Source organism: Dendrobates tinctorius, unplaced genomic scaffold (genome assembly GCF_039654945.1).
Source record: "Dendrobates tinctorius isolate UK_male_01 unplaced genomic scaffold, ASM3965494v1 ptg000036l, whole genome shotgun sequence".
In the NCBI taxonomy this organism is placed as follows: domain Eukaryota; kingdom Metazoa; phylum Chordata; class Amphibia; order Anura; family Dendrobatidae; genus Dendrobates; species Dendrobates tinctorius.
Genome location: NW_027361704.1, coordinates 35,708,839 through 35,726,847, shown reverse-complemented (window position 1 = coordinate 35,726,847; position 18,009 = coordinate 35,708,839). Strand labels below are relative to the sequence as shown.

The 18,009-nt window shown below is 47.6% G+C and overlaps 1 long non-coding RNA gene across 1 annotated transcript in view; it reads right to left on the bottom strand.

Annotated features, from left to right (window-relative positions):
* Window positions 1-13,679, bottom strand: part of LOC141087964 (uncharacterized) — a 119,748-nt gene extending 106,069 nt beyond the window's left edge. The window contains exon 1 of the long non-coding RNA XR_012231786.1: window positions 13,489-13,679. This is a non-coding gene — a long non-coding RNA (uncharacterized lncRNA). The remainder of the gene's footprint in view (window positions 1-13,488) is intronic.
* Window positions 13,680-18,009: the final 4,330 nt, after the last annotated feature.

Below are 18,009 nucleotides of genomic sequence, written 5' to 3'. Positions count from 1 at the left end.
AGTGCTGGAACCCGGATGGGTAGCAGAAGGAACAAGAGCCAATGGCACTACCGAGGACCAACTGACGGTGCTGGACCACGGTTACTAAGCAGAAGGTACCTGTGCTAAAAAGCACTACCAAGGACCAGCTGATGTTGCTGGACCTCAGATACCGAGATGGAGGCACCTAGGCCAAAGGCTCTGGCAAGAACCAGCTGACAGTGCTGGCACCCGGATGGGTAGCAGAAGGTACCCATCCAAAGCAAAGTAGCCAGGCCGCAAGCCGGCCGCAGTTACCAAAACCCACAGTCCTACAGGGGGTCCATGTCCCATTGGCACTACGGATCCAGCCTTCAGTGCCAGATCCCGCAGTCCACATAGGAGTCACCTAAACTGCAGGCACCGTAGAGTCAGCTAACCCGGCCGCAAGACGACAGGACAACGGATTGGTGGCAAATTGACCTTGACACTACCCGGAAACAGCTGGCGTGCTGAAAACAGGCTGGGCAACAGGGAGTACCGTGCCAAAGACACTGTCGAGAACCAGCTGACGGTGCTGGAACCCAGATGGGTAGCAAAAGCTACAAGAGCCAATGGCACTACCGAGGAACAGCTGACGGTGCTGGACCACGGTTACTAGGCAGGAGGTACCTGTGCTAGAAAGCACTACCAAGGACCAGCTGATGTTGCTGGACCTCAGATACCGAGATGGAGGCACCTAGGCCAAAGGCTCTGGCGAGAACCAGCTGACAGTGCTGGCACCCGGATGGGTAGCAGAAGGTACCCATCCAAAGCAAAGTAGCCAGGCCGCAAGCCGGCCGCAGTTACCGAAACCCACAGTCCTACAGGGGGTCCATGTCCCATTGGCACTACGGATCCAGCCTTCAGTGCCAGATCCCACAGCCCACATAGGAGTCATCTAAACTGCAGGCACCGTAGAGTCGGCTAACCCGGCCGCAAGACGACGGGACAACGGATTGGTGGCAAAGTGACCTTGACACTACCTGGAAACAGCTGGCGTGCTGGAACCAGGCTGGGCAGGAGGGAGTACCCGTGCCAACAAAACTTCTGAGCAGCAACTGGTGATGTTGGAGCCCAGGGACATTCATGGTGTAGGCCGAGGCCTACTTGGTGGCAGTATTATATAGGTTGTAGACTACAACAGACTGTCAACGTGCTCCAATTAGGCATCTGTCTCCACTCTGTTTCCAGGGTTTCACCTGACCACCAACACCACCAGTTTATGCGTACAGTAGCCGTCTGCCCAATCCACACGTGTTCCTGTGTTACTGGGGTTCTGTAATGTCAGCAGATCCCCTGATGTGTGTCTGGCAATGTCTCCTGCTCTGTCCACATTCCCACCACTTGTAGTGGGAAGGTGGACAGCGCAGGAGACAGTGCCGGACACACATTGGGGGATCAGCTCACATTACAGAACACCAGGAACACAGGAACAAGTGTGGAATGCGTGGACGGCAACTGTGAGCCGGAACTGGCGGTGTTGGAGGTCAGGGGAAATACTAGAGACAGAGTGGAGACAGAGGCCAAATCAGAGAATGTTTAAATTAGAAGTTGTTACAATTTGGAGGCAGCAGCAGTTTGCCCTCCACACAGCAGGGGATCAGCTGACGTTTCTGACCCCCACTTTCACATGAACGAGTGTTTTTTTTTCTGTGTGGACAGCACTTCTGAGCACCAGCTGGCGTTGTTGGAGCCCAGGGACAATCATGGTGTAGGCTGAGGCCTACTAGGAGCCAGGTGTAAATCGGAGGTATTTTGACTTTGGAGGGAGCAGGACACTTTGCCATACACACAGCAGGGGATCAGCTGACGTTACCAAACCCCACTTACACATGAGCGAGTGTTTTGTCTGTGCGTACAGCACTTCTGAGCACCAACTGGTGGTGTTGGAGCCCAGGGAAAATCAGGTAGTAGGCTGAGGCCTACTTGGTGGCAGTTTTAGATTGTTTCTACACTACTACTAACTGTCAACGTACTCCAATTAGGCCTCTGTCTTCACTCTGTTTCGAGTATTTCCTCTGGCCTCCAACCACGCCAGTTGCTGCTCTGAAATGCCGTCTGCACAACCAACACTTGTTCCTGTGTTACTGGGGTTCTGTAACAGCAGCTTCTCCCTAGAGGTGAGTCAGGCAATGTCTCCTGCTCTCTCCACTTTTCCACTACAAGTAGTGGGAAAGTAGACAAAGCAGGAGACATTGCCGGACTCGCCTCTGGAGATGAGCAGATGTTACAGGACCCAGGTAACACAGGAACAAGTGTTGATTGTGCAGATGGCACTTGAGAGCAGAAACAGGCGGTGTTGTAGGCCGGAGGAAATACTCAAAACAGAGTGGAGACAGAGGGCAAATCAGAGAACATATTAAATCAGAGGTAGTCAGAAGTTGTAGGCAGCAGGAGAGTTTGCCGTACACACAGCAGGGGATCAGCTGACGTTACCGAACCCCACTTACACATGAGCGAGTGTTTTGTCTGTGCGTACAGCACTTCTGAGCACCAACTGGCAGTGTCGGAGCCCAGGAAATAAAGTTCAGGTCATAGAAACATGAACACAACAGGAGACCTGGATCCTGTTGCCAGCCAATTATTTATTCTGGAAGAGGACTGGCAAATTCAGGTGAGATCCAGGCCTTGTTCATTTTCACAAAAGCCGGTCAACATTATCGGCGGATAGTCGCGTGCGACGGTCTGTTACCACACCACCTGCAGCACTAAAGACACGTTCCGATAATACACTGGCAGCAGGGCAAGCCAGCACCTCCAATGCATACTGGCTAAGCTCTGGCCATGTATCCAGCTTAGAGACCCAATACTTGAACGGGGAAGAGCCGTCTGGGAGTACACTAACAGGGCAAGACAAGTAGTCTGTCACCATCTGACGGAAACGTTGCCTCCTGCTGACTGGAGCCATCTGTGATGGTGTAGCCGTTTGTGGTGGTCCCACAAAACTTGTCCACATTTGGGCCATACTGGCCTTGCCTTGTCCTGCAGCACTGCCTCTGCTACCTCTTTGTGCAGAGCTTCCTCCACTGTCTCTACCCACATGGCTGCTTTGAAAAGCACTACCAGCAACACTTGCGGGGGGAATGGAGAACATGATGGCCTGCACAAGTGTTTCTTGGTACTCCCGCATTTTACGCTCCCGCTTCAACTGTGGTATGAGGCTTTGTAAGTTGTCCCAGTAGCGAGGATCTAGGAGGGTGTACACCCAATAATCAGCCGTGTGGAGAATGTTGGCGATGCGGCGGTCATTTAACAAGCACTGCAGCATGAAATCAACCATGTGCTGCAGACTGCCAACTGGACCGGAAACGCTGTCCCCAGCTTGAGGCAGAATCTCAGCCTGCTCAGCATCACCCCACCCTCGCTGTACACACTGACTACTAGAGCTTTGTGTACCTCCCTCCTCTGGAGAGATGTGTTCCTCCTCCTCCATTGACTCCTCGTCATCCTCCTCACTAAGTGTCCCCTGCCTGGGCCTTTGTGTGGAAGCACGTTGCGCAGACTTGCCAGAAGCAGATGGCATTTCTGACTCCTCATCCTCGACCTCTTCAAAAACCTCCTCACTTAGTGCTTGTAAGGTTTTTTGAAGCAGACAGATAAGGGGGACAGTCATGCTGATTAGTGCATCATCTGCACTGGCCATCCGCGTGGAGTCATCGAAGGCACGCAAAACTTGGCAGATGTCCCTCATAGTGGCCCACTCAGTGGTGGTGAAGTGTGTCCGGCGCACAGTGCGACTTGTTTGCGCCTGATGCAGCTGGTACTCCATTACTGCTGCCTGCTGCTCACACAACCGCTCCAACATATGTAACGTTGAATTCCACCTGGTGGGGAGGTCACATATGATGCGATGTTCTGGCAGGCGGAATCGGCATTGCAGAGATGCAATGCGCGATCTTGCCATGCTGGAACGCCGCAAGTGAGAACACTCTAGGCGAACCTTGTGCAGCAGTGCATCAAGATCCGGATAGTCCCTCAGAAAGCTCTGCACGACCAATTGAGCACGTGTGCCAGACATGGTACGTGAGTGAGGTTGCCTAGGCCCAGAGCTGCAACTAGATTTCGGCCATTGTCACTCACTACCAAACCTGGCTGGAGATTCGCTGGCACAAACCACACATCGCTCTCCTGCTTGATGGCATTCCAGAGCTCCTGTGCTGTGTGGCTCCGATTCCCCAAAGAAATTAATTTAAGGATGGCCTGTTGATGTTTGGCCACACCTGTGCTCATATCTGGCCTAACAGGCTCATGCAGTGCTGATTCCGAGGAACTAGAGTAGGAGGAGGACTCAATATGTACAGACTGCATTCCTGCAATCCTTGGAGTTGGCAGAATACGTACAGAGCCACTCTCCAGATCTGTACCCGGCTCCACAACATTGACCCAATGGGCAGTGAGGGAAAGGTATCGTCCCTGTCCATGGCTACTGGTCCACGCATCGGTGGTCAGGTGGACCTTGCTACTGACGGCGTTTAGTAGCGCATTTTTAATTTTTCCCTCCACATGCTTTTGCAGGGCAGGGACGGCTTGCCTGCTGAAATAAAAGTGGCTGGGCACACTGTATTGTGGAACTGCCAATGACATCAAGTTCCGGAAGGTGTCAGTCTCCACCAGCCTGAATGACAGCATCTCAAGGGCCAGTAGTTTGGCAATGCCGGCATTCAGAGCCAGTGCTCGGGGATGGTTTGCCGAGTATGGCCGCTTTTTCTCCCATGCCTGTGCTACCGATTGCTGGTGAGTGGCCTGGGAGTGTGCTGATGACTGAGAACGTGGTTCAGTGGGTGGAATTTCACTGGGTCTCTGGACAACAATGGCAGAGGTTCTTCCATGGCGTTCCAGTGAGGAAGCCGAACCAGCTGTGTGTGAGCTGGAGGAAGAGGCCCCAACACGAGCTGAAGAGGTGGTAGGTGCTGCTGAAGGTTGGCCTACATCTTCAGTGTGTCTGTGTAACTCCACCTCGTGCTTGGTATGCACATGTTTCCACATATTTGTGGTATTGAGGTTGCTCACATTTTTCCCTCGTTTCACTTTCTGATGACACAGCTTGCATTTGACAAAGCAAATGTCATCTGCAACTGTGTCAAAAAAAGACCACGCACTGCAAGTCCTGGGAGCACCCGTTTTGTGTTTTGGAAGAGGATTGCTCCTCACGGGTGCCAAAGTGGAGGCTACAGGCAACCAAGTCTTCCCCCGCCCTCTCCCTCCTCTTTTGGCCGTTCAGGGAATCTCTTCCTCAGAGCTGCTCCCGCCACCTTCCTGTGGCTGACGCCATGATGGGTCAAGGACCTCATCATCTCCACTCCCCTCTTTAAGCACCGGCTGGTCCTGGGTTGTCTCGCCAGCACCGTACGCACCAGAAATTGGCAACTGAGTCTCATCATCATCAGATGAGTACTGAGGTGTGCTGACAATAGGCACTGGCCCACCCGCCTCTTCAGATTCAGAGGGACAAAGCAGTTGCGCATCACTGCATACTCCCTCTTCTTCACGCTCTATAATGCTTGGCTGGCCAAATCTTTTCAAGCCAACAGATTCTGAGAACAGAAGTAAAGATTGAGATGGCTCCTGTCCAGGGCTCTCAGACTGCCTGGGCAATTTGGCAGGTGGTGAAGAGACAGATGGTTGCTCTTCAGTGCTCTGGCCCTGAGAGGATGCGGAAGTCATTGAAGTGGATGCGTTAGCTGCCATCCATCCGACAATGGCTTCAATTTGTTCATCACGCAGCAGTGGGGTACGGCGAGGTCCTACAAAGCTGCGCATGAAGGACTGTTGCCTGGTAAAAGTGGGGGATGCCGGGTCACTGGTGGCCACAGCAGACACCGAATCCACACGTCCTCTCCCTGATGAATCCCCCCCCCCGTCCTCTCCCTGCTGAAGCTCCACGGCCACGACCATGTGCCTTACTCCCTGCCTTCTTCATCTTGGTAGACTGATAAAGATAGGCAGAAAAGTAAAAAGGGGGGCTCAGTGTTCTTATTCCTGAACAACTGCTAACCAGTATAAGAAACACTAATTTTGCTAAGAGTGTGTGTACTACACTTTAATATGATCTAATGTGGCCTACACAACTCTAAAGTGGAGTGTTTGGTGAACTTTATTTCCTTTTTTTTTTTGGGGGGGGGGAAAGAAAAGGATGTGACCAAAGTTTGAAAGCTATAGTATCACAAACTTTTTGGAGCGATTACAATGCAGGAAGCTAACCTACAATGCAATTGATGAGGCTCCAAAAAATAGGGTGATACTAGTCTGGCTGGCCCTGAAGGGCACAAGCCAGCAAAAAGGCTCCTCTATCTAATCCTATATAGTGTTTGCAACCAACCAATGACAATGGATGCGGATGGAAGCACACTAATATAGGAGCAAAAATCTGGACAAATTAGCTGCAAAAAAAGGACTATGTATGAGGCAGTGACGCACGCTGAGCAGACTACAACCAGCGGTGGCTGTAGAACACACTGCAACGTGAGCTGCACTCACACACAGAGAGACCTATCAGACAGCCAAAAACAGTGCAGAGAAATGGCCTATAGCACTGAAAGGCTGCTGAAAGGCTCCACTGTCCACTCCTTTAGTGTTTGCAACCAATGTATATGGATACGTATGGAAGCACACTATACAGGAGAAAAAAAAAGCAGCAATAAAAGAAAAATGTGTATGAGGCAGAGACACACGCTGGGCGGCCTACAAGCAGACGTGCCTGCAGGACACACTACACAGCGTGGGTCTGCACTCACACAGCCCTTGCAGACAGCTATTAAAACAGCGCTGCTGGGCTAAAAAAATGCTATAGTGGTGGATTGTGTAGCCTGGGTAGAGCAATAGATATGTTTGATGATCGCTATTTCTAACTGTCCCTCACAGTCTTCAACAGCAGCCTGTCCCTAACTGAATTCACAGCAGAGTGAACCCGAAATGGTAGCTGCTGCGGTTTTTATAGTGCATCATGACATCATTTCAGCAGCCAATCACAGCCATGCCAGTAGTTAACATGCCTACATGCCTAACAGGATGTGCCCACACTTCTGAGGATCCCCATTGGCTGAATCAAATCGAGTGGGCTCCTAGCATTATGGAAACTTCCGATTCCGGTATTCGATATGAAAAAAGTATCGGAATTCCGATACAGCTAATATCGGCCGATACCCGATACTTGCGGTATCGGAATGCTCAACACTAATAGTAACACATGTATGAATGTGTCAGTACCATAAATGTGAGCGGTAATACATATTACTATGTAGCAGTACCACAAATATTAACAGACATTACCAGCATTAGCATATGTAAACATCAACACATGGATAACAATTAGAGGAAGGGAAGCAAGGACGTAATGCTATCTCACCCCCTTATACTCTCATTTCCTTGAACTTGGTCATCCTCGACCAAGGCATGATTCAAACTTTACTATTTTTTTTAACATATAAAACACAAGTCACTTGGCTTAATCTAAGCCGTATCCGGTACACACCAAAGTTCGTGTCCTACACATAGGACAGCAGTTCTAAGGACAAGCTCCCCCTTCCTTTGAGGGAAGTACAGTCTTTCCAGTGGTCTCCAATTAATAGGGCAGTTTCTCCTTTTTCCAGCAGAATGGGCGCAACGAGCGCAAAAAAACAAGAAGAGTCCATGGGCTCCATATAATCCGCCTAGCTCGCAGTCCTCTGGGCCGAAATCACACAAGCAACAAAAATAACATGGACAATGCTTATTCTTCAGCGTTGTTAAAGGCCGCATTCTGCTGGCTTATCATGGGCGGGGTTTTCTTCGTTAAGGGCTACAGTGCACACAGGGACGCAGAACAGTCCCAGTTCCAATAGGGGTGCAACAAGCACAGCATTCTTTTATTTTTTAGATTTGCAAAGTCCAATGGCACGCACCTGTGTCGCTCCTTTATTTACCGTTGTCATCTCTGCAGCCGCAGAGGATGCAGACTGCACAATGGTAGTGCCATCAGGCTCCGGGGTGCCAGCTGATGTTTGGACCTGCACCGACTCCGGGAAGAGTCCCATGACGCCTTTGTTCTTTTCCAGTTTCCATGCCCTGGTATGGGCCAAAGATGATTCTGCAGCCGCGGACTTCAGGGCCCACCTTGGCAGGGCAGCAGCGCCAAACTGATGTGGATGGGAGTGGGTGTTCTTCCGCCTGGACAGAACAGGGAACATCCACTTGTACACTCGTGTCGGCCTCAGTCACCCGCGCCCGATGACTGTGCGACACATCCCGGGGACCACTTTCGGAAGTAGACAAGGAAGGGGCGGGACAAACCCTGTGGAGTCGGAGCCAGGGTGTACTCATCACCCCCCTGTAGAACATTTTGCACACCCTTGTCCCGCGGCTGTGGTCTTCCTCCGCACTGGCGTCCGAATGCCCTGACTACAAGAGGCTCAGCACCGTAGCACTTGGTTCCGGCACATGAAAGAGACTCCATGCTCTTCCACAATGGCTCCGGAGGTTGAAAAAACTCAGACTTCACCGGGTAGAGCTCCGTTCCCCACTGGCTGTCTGACTCCTGCTTCTCCATATCATCAGCCTTCTTCAGCCAATGCCGATAGATGTGGCCATACATGACTTGTTCCTTCAGTTCCCATCTGTTATCAGATGAGACCGCCTCCAGCTGTTCCACCCATCCATTGTTGGTCAGTAGAAGGGGGCGAGGTTTTTCCTCTTCATCCGCACCCACCAGGGGTGGACCAGGGCATACTGACATGCAGGTTTTGCACCAGGAGACGATGGCAATGCCCACGAAGGACACGGTTTTCGCTGTTGTTTGCTTCTTCTCGACCATCTCCCGCCAATCTCACTGCTGCCATCTTGGTCGCAGTAGTAGTGTTAGACTTTCTGTTCCAGTCAGTCAAGTTTAATTCAGGAGTCAAGTCCGGTGTAGTCAAAAAAATCGATAGTAGGCAAATCCAGTATTTCTTTCCTAAAGTCTTCTTCAGATACAGCGACTACTTGCTCTTTCTCCCTGTCATCTTTCAGGGGCACAGCAGTTGCACACACATCTTCATCATAATTTCTTTCTGTGGGTTCTCCGCACTGTGAGGTAGTCGGATCCTGCTGACTATGCCAAATATAAGGGGAGGCCAGGACTGTAGTCATGACCAGAGACACTGAAGCATCTGTGTCCTGACTGTCCCTTACAGAAAACTGTATTCTTCTTCTCAGCGTACCTGCATCTCCAGGTTTAGGTCCCCTTTGGCACTTCCTGGGTGACGACAGTCCCTCTTCCAGGTGACTCCCATTAAGGGGGACACAGTCCAGGATAACTTGAACATTCTCTTTAGTTAAAACTTCACATGTTACATCCACAGTCGGCACATCATGAGATTCACTTGTCTCCTCATCTTTCCCTGCTCTGCTGTCATTTCTGTGCAGCACACGTCCGGACCGGACCGTCCTAGACTGCTTCCCAGTTTCTTCCTGCCCTAACCTCGCCATGATGACAATTCTTTCGGCCTGTTTCGCCCCAAACTCAAAATCATCAGCCACCCAGTTTGGTTGCCTCTGGTAAAGCATCCGGCCTGTCTGTACCATTCTCACTGAAGCTCCAACCTCCTTCATCTCCTCAGTCCAACCGACTCCTGCCTTTAAGGCATCCACCCAGGCGATGAGTCGCCACATCTTTCATCTCCTGTTCTGGCCCACTACTATAATGCACAGTGGCCGTGGATAACATGGGCAGCAGCGATTTAACGTTACGTGGCTGCCGAGCTGTCCGGGCCCATAGCCCATGTGGACACTTTGGGCACCCTGGCCCCGTCTGAACTAACTTCCTAGAAACTTCTGTCGTACCACCCGGCAGCCCCTCCTACACTTAACCCCCTATAACCATACTATAAACTATGCCTACAGTGCCAACTAGTATGCCCCCATCTAGAGGTTACCATAAATACTACAGTTACCCTAGAAATAAAGAACTGCAAACACTATAATGCCCCCTCTATTGTCCGAAGGATACACTTCACTTTCCCTAAACTGTACATGAGCATTAGTAAACATCATTACATTATATTATATACAGTATTACACTATAGGAACACAACATAATATAATTCTACAAAGAATGGTAACACATGTTTGTATGTGGCAGTACCATAAATGTGAGCGATAATACATATCACTATGTAGCAGTACCACAAATATTAACAGACATTACCAACATTAGCATATGTAAACATCAACACATGGATAACAATTAGAGGAAGGGAAGCAAGGAGGTAATTCTATCTCACCCCCTTACACAACAAGAGCACTTCTTAGAGCTAGTTATAATCATATTAATACTGTTGTTAACAGCACTTAGGGAAAGATTGTGCTGAAGGAAGGAAGCGGTATCTGGGACATGCAAAATGCGTGTTGGGGTTTTGCTATCCATCTCAGGTTCTGTTTTCCATCCCTGGTAAGCTCTGTCCCTGTTTTATACATGTTACATTATTGAATTTTACTATTATGCACTTTCGATACATTGCAGCAGGAATTACCAGGGTATATCACTTAATATCCTTGTACTCTCTTTTCTATATTGACTAATGATGTGTTATTATACATTTTCTCACTATGTATGACCCTGTTGCATGTGTTTGTTTATATATCTCGTCATTTCATCTTATGGCCATTTTTTAATAATGTTCTAATAAAATTTACATTTTTTTACTTTATTTATCCTATATTCCTGATTCCTCCTATTTTTCTCAAGCTTTTTGGAGTTGGCTTTTTTTCTCTGTAGCGTGGGTCACAATTTGTGCCACCACCCTGGCATTTGTAATGCAACTGGGATTTTTGCTTACATGTCTGTAATACAGCCTGGTGCAGAGTGTCTGTAATACAGCCTGGTACAGAGTGTCTGTAATACAGCCTGGTGCAGAGTGTCTGTAATACAGCGTGAGGTAGCATATCCGTAATACAGCCTGGTGCAGAGTGTCTGTAATACAGCCTGGTGCAGAGTGTCTGTAATACTGCCTGGTGCAGAGTGTCTGTAATACAGCCTGGTGCAGAGTGTCTGTAATACAGCCTGGTGCAGAGTGTCTGTAATACAGCGTGAGGTAGCATATCCGTAATACAGCCTGGTGCAGAGTGTCTGTAATACAGCCTGGTGCAGAGTGTCTGTAATACTGCCTGGTGCAGAGTGTCTGTAATACAGCCTGGTACAGAGTGTCTGTAATACAGCCTGGTGCAGAGTGTCTGTAATACAGCGTGAGGTAGCATATCCGTAATACAGCCTGGTGCAGAGTGTCTGTAATACAGCCTGGTGCAGAGTGTCTGTAATACAGCCTGGTGCAGAGTGTCTGTAATACTGCCTGGTGCAGAGTGTCTGTAATACAGCCTGGTGCAGAGTGTCTGTAATACAGCGTGAGGTAGCATATCCGTAATACAGCCTGGTGCAGAGTGTCTGTAATACAGCCTGGTGCAGAGTGTCTGTAATACAGCCTGGTGCAGAGTGTCTGTAATACTGCCTGGTGCAGAGTGTCTGTAATACTGCCTGGTGCAGAGTGTCTGTAATACAGCCTGGTGCAGAGTGTCTGTAATACAGCCTGGTGCAGAGTGTCTGTAATACAGCCTGGTGCAGAGTGTCTGTAATACAGCGTGAGGTAGCATATCCGTAATACAGCAGCCTGGAGTAGCGTGCCTGTAATACAGAGTGTCTGTAATACAGCCTGGTGCAGAGTGTCTGTAATACTGCCTGGTGAGAGTGTCTGTAATACAGCCTGGTGCAGAGTGTCTGTAATACAGCCTGGTGCAGAGTGTCTGTAATACTGCCTGGTGCAGAGTGTCTGTAATACTGCCTGGTGCAGAGTGTCTGTAATACAGCCTGGTGCAGAGTGTCTGTAATACAGCCTGGTGCAGAGTGTCTGTAATACAGCCTGGTGCAGAGTGTCTGTAATACTGCCTGGTGCAGAGTGTCTGTAATACAGCCTGGTGCAGAGTGTCTGTAATACAGCCTGGTGCAGAGTGTCTGTAATACAGCGTGAGGTAGCATATCCGTAATACAGCCTGGTGCAGAGTGTCTGTAATACAGCCTGGTGCAGAGTGTCTGTAATACAGCCTGGTGCAGAGTGTCTGTAATACTGCCTGGTGCAGAGTGTCTGTAATACTGCCTGGTGCAGAGTGTCTGTTATACAGCCTGGTGCAGAGTGTCTGTAATACAGCCTGGTGCAGAGTGTCTGTAATACAGCCTGGTGCAGAGTGTCTGTAATACAGCGTGAGGTAGCATATCCGTAATACAGCAGCCTGGAGTAGCGTGCCTGTAATACAGAGTGTCTGTAATACAGCCTGGTGCAGAGTGTCTGTAATACTGCCTGGTGAGAGTGTCTGTAATACAGCCTGGTGCAGAGTGTCTGTAATACAGCCTGGTGCAGAGTGTCTGTAATACAGCGTGAGGTAGCATATCCGTAATACAGCAGCCTGGAGTAGCGTGCCTGTAATACAGAGTGTCTGTAATACAGCCTGGTGCAGAGTGTCTGTAATACAGCCTGGTGCAGAGTGTCTGTAATACTGCCTGGTGCAGAGTGTCTGTAATACAGCCTGGTGCAGAGTGTCTGTAATACAGCCTGGTGCAGAGTGTCTGTAATACTGCCTGGTGCAGAGTGTCTGTAATACAGCCTGGTGCAGAGTGTCTGTAATACAGCCTGGTGCAGAGTGTCTGTAATACAGCCTGGTGCAGAGTGTCTGTAATACAGCCTGGTACAGAGTGTCTGTAATACAGCCTGGTGCAGAGTGTCTGTAATACAGCGTGAGGTAGCATATCCGTAATACAGCAGCCTGGAGTAGCGTGCCTGTAATACAGAGTGTCTGTAATACAGCCTGGTGCAGAGTGTCTGTAATACTGCCTGGTGCAGAGTGTCTGTAATACAGCCTGGTGCAGAATGTCTGTAATACAGCCTGGTGCAGAGTGTCTGTAATACAGCCTGGTGCAGAGTGTCTGTAATACAGCCTGGTGCAGTGTGTCTGTAATACAGCGTGAGGTAGCATATCCGTAATACAGCAGCCTGGAGTAGTGTGCCTGTAATACAGAGTGTCTGTAATACAGCCTGATGCAGCGTGCCCGTAATACAGAGTGTCCGTAATACAGACTTGTGCTGAGTGTCCGTAATACAGCCCATTGCAGCATATCCTCAATATATCGTGGTGCAGCATGTCCGTAATACAGCTTGGTGCAGCATTGCTAGTCCATAAAACAACTTAGTGCAGAGTGTCCATAATACAGCCTGGTGCAGAGTGTCTGTAATCAGAGGCGTAGCTAGGGTTTCAGCTTGAGGGGGAGGAAAATCTGAGTGTGCCCCCAATCAGGTAATCCTGACTACAGCTATGTGGCGCACCTGTAATTGTGAGTTTAGGAGAACATCAGCAGATGACCGCGCTGTGGTTGAAAATAAATCTATATACAACAACATACACTGATATTACAATATGGAGACCATAGTGTGGTAGATACCACTCCTGCAGACCATATAAGAGATCACAATACAGTTATAGATTGTGACTTACAGCTGGCGTTCCTTCTTATGGAGTCGTTCACTTTCCGCGTCTTTTGCATCTTGCCCAGACCGACGTGACAACTTCTCGTCTGCAGAGATTACAACAACACATTTGACTTCTCACATTTCAAGCACTGTCCATAACTATGCCCAACCTTCCCCATCTATTCATTTTGCTGTTACTCCAATACTGAGCCGCTGCTCTCGTATGTGTCCTTATTACTGTACCTACTGTGAAGGGGAGTGAAGTAAGACATCCCCTTTAATGTCACCTTCCTTTAACCCCCTTCCTGCCATCCGACGTACTATCCCGTCCATGGGACCCGGGCCCCTATGCCCATGGACGGGATAGTACGTCACAGCTGACACCCGGCACAATGTGTCAGGGGCGGTCACGGACCGCCCCCGACACGTTAACCCCTTGTACACCACGATCAAACACGATCGCGGTGTATCGGGAGTTAAAGGGAAGCACCGGCAGGGAGGGGGCTCCCTCCGTGCTTCCCTGAGCCCCCCACGGCAGCGCAATGTGCAGCGCTGCTGCGGGGACTCTTTCCCTACAGGCCCCCGGATCCAAGATGGCGACGGGGGCCTTCGGGGGCCTGTAGGGAGCTGACTTCCTCACTGCCTGCAAAGCGCAGGCATGAGGAAGTCTGCAGAACTGCCTGTGACAGATTGCTGATCTGTCACAGTGATCTGTGATGTGACAGATCGGCGATCTGTCACAGGACAGTGATGTCCCACCTGGGACTATGTAATAAAGTAAAGAAAAAATAAAAAAAAAGTGTAAAAATAATTTTAAAAAAATCGCTAAATAAATTAGTAAAAAAAAAAAAAAATATTCCCCAATAAATTCATTTTTTGAAAATAAAAAAAAAAAACCAATAAAAGTACACATATTAGGTATCGGCGCGTCCGTAACGACCCGCCCTATAAAACTGTACCATTAGTTAACCCCTTAAAAAATAAAAATAAAAAACGAAGCAAAAAATAATGATTTATTATCATACCGCCAAACAAAAACTGCAATAACGCGCGATCAAAAAGACGCATATAAATATCCATGGTACCACTAAAAACGTCATCTTGTCCCGCAAAAAAACGAGCTGCCATACAGCATCATCCGCAAAAAATAAAAAAGTTATAGCTCGCAGAATAAAGCGATGCAAAAATAATTATTTTTTATATAAAATAGTTTTCATTGCAAAAAAACGACAAAACATAAAAAAAACACCTAAATGAGGTATCGCTGTAACAGTACTGACCCGAAGAATAAAACCGCTTTATCAATTTTACCGCACGCGGAACGGTGTAAACCCACCCCCCCAAAAGAAATTCATGAAACGCTGGTTTTTGTTCATTCTGCGTCCCAAAAATCGGAATAAAAAGCGATCAAAATGTCACGTGCCCAAAAATGGTACCGATAAAAACGTCAACTCGTCCCGCAAAGAATAAGACCTCACATGACTCGGTGGGTCAAAATACGGAAAAATTATAGCTCTCAATATGTGGTGATGCAAAAACTATTTTTACAATAAAAAGCGTCTTTTAGCGTGCGACAGCCGCCAAACATAAAAACCGCCATAAATAGTAAATCAAACCCCCCGTTATCACCCCCTTAGTTAGGGAAAAATAATAAAATTAAAAAAAGTATTTATTTCCATTTTCCCATTAGGGCTAGGGTTAGGGCTAGGGTTAGGGCTCAGATTAGGGTTAGGGGTGTGTTGGGGTTAGGGTTGGAGTTATAATTGGGGGGTTTCCACTGTTTGGGCACATCAGGGGCTCTCCAAATGCAACATGGTGTCTGATCTCAATTCCAGCCAATTCTGCGTTGAAAAAGTCAAATGGTGCTCCTTCCCTTCCAAGCTCTGCCATGCGCCCAAACAGTGTTTTACCCCCACATGTAGGGTATCAGCCTACTCAGGACAAATTGCAAAACAACTTTTGGGGTCCAATTTCTCCTGTTACCCTTAGGAAAATAAAAAATTGGGGGCAAAAATATCATGTTTGTGGAAAAAATACGATTTTTTTATTTTCATGCCTGGGCATTATATACTTCTGTGAAGCCCTTGGGGGTTCAAAGTTCTCACCACACATCTAGATAAGTTCCTTAGGGGGACTAGTTTCCAAAATGGGGTCGTTTGTGGGTGGTTTCCACTGTTTAGGTACATTAGGGGCTCTCCAAAGGCAACATGATACCCGCAGACCATTCCATCAAAGTCTGCATTCCAAAACGTCACTACTTCCCTTCCGAGCCCCGACGTGTGCCCATACAGTAGTTTTCTCCCACATATTGGGTGTCATCGTACTCAGGACAAATTGGACAACAACTTTTGGGGTCCAATTTATCCTGTTACCCTTGGAAAAATAAAAAAAATGGGTACTAAAAGATGATGTTTGTGGAAAAAATACGATATTTTTATTTTCAAGCCCGGTCGTTATAAACTTCTGTGAAGCACTGGGGGGTTCAAAGTGCTCACCACACATCTAGATAAGTTCCTTGGGGGGTCTAGTTTCCAAAATGGTGTCATTTGTGGGGTGTTTCTACTGTTTTGGTACATCAGGGGCTCTCCAAACACGACATGGCGTCCGATCTGAATTCCAGCCAAAAACGTCAAATGGCGCTGCTTCCCATCCGAGCTCTGCCATGCGCCCAAATAGTCATTTACACCCACATATGGGGTATCAGTGTACTCAGGACAAATTGCACAATAACTTTTAGGGACCTATTACCCTTGGAAAAACTTCTGTGAAGCCCTTGTGGGTTCAAAGTTCTCACCACATATCTAGATATGTTCCTTGGGGGGTCTAGTTTCCAAAATGGGGTCACTTGGGGGGGTTTCCACTGTTTAGGTACATCAGGGGCTCTCCAAACACGACATGGCGTCCGATCTGAATTCCAGCCAATATTGCATTGATAAAGTCAAATGGCGCTCTTTCCCTGCTGAGGTCTGCCATGCGCCGAAACAGTGGTTCCCCCCCACATATCAGGTATCGGCGTACTCAGGACAAATTGCACAATAACTTTTGCAGTCCAATTTCTCCTGTTACCCTTGGTAAATTAAAAAAAATTGAACCTGAAGTATTTTTTTAGTGAAAAAAAGTTAAATGTTCATTTTTTTTAAATATTAAAAAATTCCTGTGACGCACCTAAAGGGTTAATAAACTTCTTGAATGTGGTTTTGAGCACCTTAAGGGGTGCAGTTTTTAGAATGGTGTCACTTTTGGGTATTTTCTATCATATAGACTCCTCAAAGTGGCTTCAAATGTGATGTGGTCCGTAAAAATAAAATGGTGTTGCAAAAATGAGAAATCGCTGGTCAACTTTTAACCCTTATAACTTCCTAACAAAAAAAATTTTGGTTTCAAAATTGTCCTGATGTAAAGTAAATATGTGGGAAATGTTACTTATTCAGTTTTTTGTGTGCTATATCTCTGTGATTTAAGGGCATAAAAATTCAAAGTTGGAAAATTGCGAAATTTTCAAAATTTTCGCCAAATTTCTGTTTTTTTCACAAATAAATGCAAGTTATTTGAATGAAATTTTACCACTATCATGAAGTACAATATGTCACGAGAAAACAATGTCAGAATCACCGGGATCCATGGCAGCGTTTCAGAGTTATTACCTCATAAAGGGACAGTGGTCAGAATTGTAAAAATTGGCCGGGTCATGAACGTGCAAACCACCCTTGGGGGTGAAGGGGTTAAGAAGTCCTAATGTATATATGTAATTATTCTTGGTACTGCTACACTAATAGTGTATTACTATTGTTTGCTTAATTGGTTCTACCACATCATATATTTGTTAACATGCTGTAAAGATTGTAATATATTGGGTTGTACTGTTCTGTATATTTACTGTATTAGCAGATTAGGGTAAGCTAGTAAATCCTTTGGGGACATTAATGGAGGGCACTATTAGTATATAGTTCCTAGATATGGGTAAGTGTAGTTCTATTGTGGGCCACTAGATGGGGGCATACTAGTGGGCCTTGTAGGTATATTATGTAAGAATTTCATAGAGGGTTAATTGTAGGAGGAGCTGCTTTGGGATAAGTAAGTGTAGGATATAGGAATAGGTTAGAAGAGTGAGCACGCCTAACGTGTCCACAAGGGCTCTAGGCACAGGACGACATAGCAGCTATTAAACGTTTTATTGGAAGAGAAGTGCACGGGCACAGTCAGACGGGTGCTGGATGAAACCTAAGTACCCTGGGAGTTACGCTGTTTCACAACAGCAAGTGAAGAAGAGAATTAGTGGTCCAAGAGTTATACAGGGCGCAGAATATTCGCAATGTGGCGGAACTTAAATAGGGCTGAAGCTTGTAAGTCCGGAGTGAAACGGATGAATGGGATCCCTCATATTTTGAGGTCCTACAGAAGTGATGCTGCGGTACTGCCTAGGATGCTACTACCCCGTGATGTGCGTGAGGACAAAGAAAGCAGGAAAGTGAAAGTGCAGGAGAAATGCTGTGGGAACTGTAATGTTACTGATATGTCTGGGACCGATGAAGAAAAAAGTAAAATC